The following is a 4,823-nucleotide window of genomic DNA, read 5'->3' on the forward strand; positions in this document are numbered from 1 at the left end:
TAGTGCTTCCCCTATCTCCTCTGACTCCACACACAACTTCCCACTATTATCCTTGATTGTCTCAAATTTAACTCTCGTCATTCTTTTATTCCTGACAAACCTATGGAAAGCCTTAGGGTTAACCCTGAATCTATCTGCCAACAACTTCTCATGTCTCCCCCTGGCTCTTATCAGCTCTCATTTTAGGTCTTTCCTGATGTCGTTGGAACCCTCGAGCGCTCTAACTGAGTTTTCACATTTTGTCCTAACATAAGACTTCTTGTTCTTCTTGACCAGGGATTCCACTTCCTGAGTAAACCACGGCTCACGCGTTCTATATCTTCCTCCGTGCCTGACAGGTACATACTTTTCCAGGACACACAGGAGCTTTTCCTTAAATAAGCTCCACATTTTAATGTGCTCACCCCCTGCAGTTTCCTACCCCATTTACGCTTCCTAAATCTTACCTCATTGCATCGTAATTTCCCTTCCACCAGCTGAACCTTTTGCTACGTGGAGTAGAACTATCCCTTTCAATCACGAAAGTAAACCTGAGAGAATTGTGATCGCTGTCTCCAAAGTGCTCACCTCCTTCCGAATCTAAAACCTAGCCAGGCTCGTTACCCAGTACTAAATCGAAAGTGGCTTCGTCCCTTGAAGGCATGTCTACATACTGTGTCAGGAAGCCCTCCTGCACACACTGGGCAAAAACTGACCCATCTATAGTACTCGTACTGTCGTGATCCCAGTCAATATTTGGATATTGTCTTGAGTGTTCCAGAGTTTTTCATTGTCCCAGAGTCCAGATGAAGTTTGCATTCCTCACGTACGTGAGCGAGAATTCTTTCAATGTCTCAGATCAGTTCCTGTCCCGAGAACATCAGAGTCAATGTCCCGTCCTCTACTCGGTCCGACAGTTCACACTTCTTCATCTTCCTCTGATTCCATTTCCCAAAGAGTTTCTCAAGATTTTCAAAGCTGGAGCCTAAATTATATGGTTTGCCTCTTAAACATTTTTCCAACTGCCAACTGACAATATTTTCACAGTATCTCTTCACAATCGTCTGGCTTGCACCATGTCCATGGATGAGAAGTCCCGTTTGGTGGAGAGAGTCCCGAGGCTGGTGAATTTCACTTTGGAACAAAGATGGTTAAGTGGCAATTTCCTGCGGTTGTTTGTAATGATGGGAGAGGGAGCGGTGGGGAATGAGCACTTTGACGATCAGGAGGAAGTGTTGCCACTGACCCGAGTCAGAGAACAGAGGACAGGGATTAAAGGAATCTAATGAAAAGCAGCACTTCTGCTTAGGACGTTCAATAACAGCTGCAGAAACCCGATGTGTCTAGCAGTGTATCCGGAAAGAGAAACAGAGATAATGTTTTAAATATGGAACATTTCTGATGAAGAACTCGAGTTTCCCAAGTCTAATCAAATTACCGGCCTGGTTTGCAAAATAGGTTTTCTGAACTTTGAGCGAAAGTTGTTCTAGCAGGAAAGCATCCTTAACGTATTCAGTCGGCTTCGAACCTACGTGGGGAAACCCCAATGGATTTCTAATCCATCGCCTTAACCACTCGGCCATGACTACAGACAGCGCGGCCGGCGTGAGCATTGACCAAATCAGCCGTGATCTCATTGAAAGCTCTCGCTGACTTGATGAGCTAAATGCTTCAATCTCCTTTCATCCCTTTGCTGTCATTTGTAAGGTGCGAGACACCAATGTAAAAGAAGAAAAGCACAAAGGTAGGAAAAGATATTTGCAGCCAAACTGAGTCAAAATTATTTATTGAAAGGAAACGCATACTTGGCAATTTGCTAGATCGCTTTGCGAACATGACCAGCAGAGGTAAGCAAGGGAGCTATTGGTCTGAGTATTCTTAGACCTGAAGCAAACAAAGGTTAGTGACATATTCATTTCTTTTTCTGGCGAACGAAATGATCTTTCCTGATGGTTACAATGAAAGAGATGGTTCCCAATAAAAGACAAAGATTAAGTCGCATCAAGATATATTTCAATGTGACACGATTCATTTTCCGTCCCAAATTACCCCAGAGATGGAGGGGGTGAGTTACTTTTCTTCAATATTCAACTCCTCAGCACGGAGGTACAGACATGAAACCGCTATAGATGGAGTTCTTGAATTGGGAACCAGCGACACTGAAGGAACTAGGCAAAAGTGAGGACTGCAGATGCTGGAAACCAGCTTTTAGATCTGAGTGATGCTGGAAAAGGACAGCAGGTCAGGCAGCATCCGAAGAGCAGGCAAGTCGACCTTTCTATTGCCAGTCTTGCTGCGTTCCGCAAAGAATTTTTGTTTTTGGCTCAGATTTCCTGAAACTGCAGCGATTTGTTTTATGTTCACCTTCATAATGTTTTGGACAAAACCAATGACCTGCCAGCATCGGAAAATCGGCAGAAGTACTGGTACACCGATATGTTTGCTGAACAATAAAACCATTCCATGAGCGGGAATACGATCCGGGCCACGGTGCTGAGAGTACCGAATCCTCACAAGTAAATCCTCACAAGAACATTTTTGTTGCAGATTATTTTCAACTTGTCTTCGAAGATTTACCAAGTGGGAAAAGGCCATTCCGCCCTTTGTGCGTTGCGGCTAATCAGAGAGCCATCTATTCTAGTCGCAGTTTCCAACTTTGGCCCAAAGTTTCGTCATGGTGTCATGCAGAAACTTAGCGAGTTCACCCAGACATTTTTGTGTGTGCAGAATGATTTGCCACATTTAAGGCAAATTCAATGCCATCCGAATGGGTATATCGACAGGAGGCGTTCGGTGAGATAAGGAGCACATTTTGGCAAATATGGTTCAATTAATTTCGGTTATCTGTTGAGCAGGGACAGGTTCGATAGGAGGGTCGTTTTCCGTGCTCGGCAACTTTGATGTGCTCCCGCAGCTGACACCAGTTTTAATGGACCATTTGCAAATAAATGCACTCTGTTTGTTCCGCAGCCAGCGCGTTTGCCTATATTTGTGAAGGGTGGATGGGACGAGTTGACCCAGCGATGAGGGTCTTTCCGGACTTTTGCTGCCAATGACCATTCATTTGGCACCTTCCCAACTTTGCCATCATGGAGTTTGGCTGAAGAATAATACCGCACGGATAATGTTACCCCCCTCAGCTCTCCAACGAATCCAGAAACTGACAGCTCTTCATGTGGAACAGAAGCAAAATAGAGAGGGTGGACCATTGTCAGACACACCGAAGCATGCATGCTGCCTTTGATGTAGTGCAAGCCGATTATGTCATGAACTGCTCAGAGAAATGGTAGCGAGGCAATTCAGGACATACTGGAGATTTAGTGCATTGCCAAGTCACAGGAAGTGCTCAACAAACATAAAACAAACGGAACAGCAATAACCCATGAAAAGTGAAGTTTACCAATTGCACTCGTGATGAAATTAGGTCAACAATGCGCTGATGACTCTATCTGATCGAGAGGACCAATCACCAGCCCCCTTCACCAGGATAGTAATGAAGGAAATGCAAGAAATACAAAAAACATTTCTCATCGCGATTGCCAACCTTTTCGCCACTGCAACAACAAAAACGGCGAGCAGATACAATGCAGAATCTGGTTTCATATCAGCAACGAAATAGTAATATCCATTCACTTTCAGTGAAAACGGTGAACAAAGGAAATTGTCTGAAATATGAACACCCTGCGCAGGCTACTTGGTTCCCCGATTATACTGCTGCACAGACTTTCATATTTAATTGTACCTTTCAAAGAGAGTGTTTGTGGCTGTCCATATGACAATGGAAATTGTTGCCCTCGCTCTCACTGCCATTATTGATTATGTTGGGTTTGGCATCCTCACCTTGACGCGGGAGTTCACTGTACAATTCTCTGCTGTGAAAAATCGGAGTGCTTTGGAGCAGAAAGATGCGAAGCTCGTGTGCTTCATGGAGATGTTGTTGTAATGTTTTGCGGAGCTGGGAAGTGGGATCCTCACAGTTCTGGGTAACATCCTCAGGGTTGCAGAGCCTGTTGTGAAGCCTACTGTCCTGTGGCGTTTGGAATTGATTTAGTTTCACTGCCGCTGGGTCCGGTTGTTGGTGTTGCAGATTGGATCCTGATCAATGTGTTTATTGATGGAATCCATGGATTGGTGCCCTGCTTGTAGAAATCCTCTGGCTGCTTTCTGATTGCCATGTTCTATTACTGTTGTGCTGCTCTCCAGGATGCTTGCTGTCTGTACGTATAGCTACTCGGGACAGCTGGCCGTGGCAATTACTGACGGCCACACAAATTCTTTGCCAAGAATATGTATCCCACAACTGCATTCCCAGATGTCTGGCACACTAAATTGTCAACTAGGATGTGCTATAAAGCAATTGAAACACCATGCTTCCCTTTTTTAAAATAAATTTCTGGAAACTGATAGCCAGACTCCTCTGAACACATGGATTTAGGACAGCACAAAAAACCAACAGCCTTGCTGAGGGAAAGCTCACCAGAAAACAATATCCAATGCCCATCTTGTGCAGGACAAATGTGGTTATCAAGATTCCACGCAGGGACTGCACAAAACACTATATCGGAGAAACAGCCAGACAACTAGCGAGCTGCAATCATGAACTTCAGCCAGCCAGTATACGCCACGGGCAGATGTTCTTGTAGTTGTATGTAGGGCATTGAGTGTTTCTGATTCAGGGGCTTGGACCGTCTGCAGCACTGGTTAATTCCTTGTGTTGTAACTACTGTTGGAACATATGTAAAACTCGATTGCGATGTACATCCAAAATATTAGCCGAGAGAAGTATTTTGGTGGTTTATCTGGTGCTGTTCCTGTCATGCCCTCTGGAACTGGACTTATTGTGT

The 4,823-nt window shown here is 44.6% G+C and overlaps 1 non-coding gene across 1 annotated transcript; it reads right to left on the reverse strand.

Moving 5' to 3' along the window:
- Positions 1 to 1,486: 1,486 nt before the first annotated feature.
- Positions 1,487 to 1,568, reverse strand: trnas-aga. The gene has a single exon. It is a non-coding gene; the product is annotated as a tRNA-Ser (tRNA).
- Positions 1,569 to 4,823: the final 3,255 nt, after the last annotated feature.

Source organism: Chiloscyllium plagiosum, unplaced genomic scaffold (genome assembly GCF_004010195.1).
Source record: "Chiloscyllium plagiosum isolate BGI_BamShark_2017 unplaced genomic scaffold, ASM401019v2 scaf_4330, whole genome shotgun sequence".
Lineage (NCBI taxonomy): Eukaryota > Metazoa > Chordata > Chondrichthyes > Orectolobiformes > Hemiscylliidae > Chiloscyllium > Chiloscyllium plagiosum.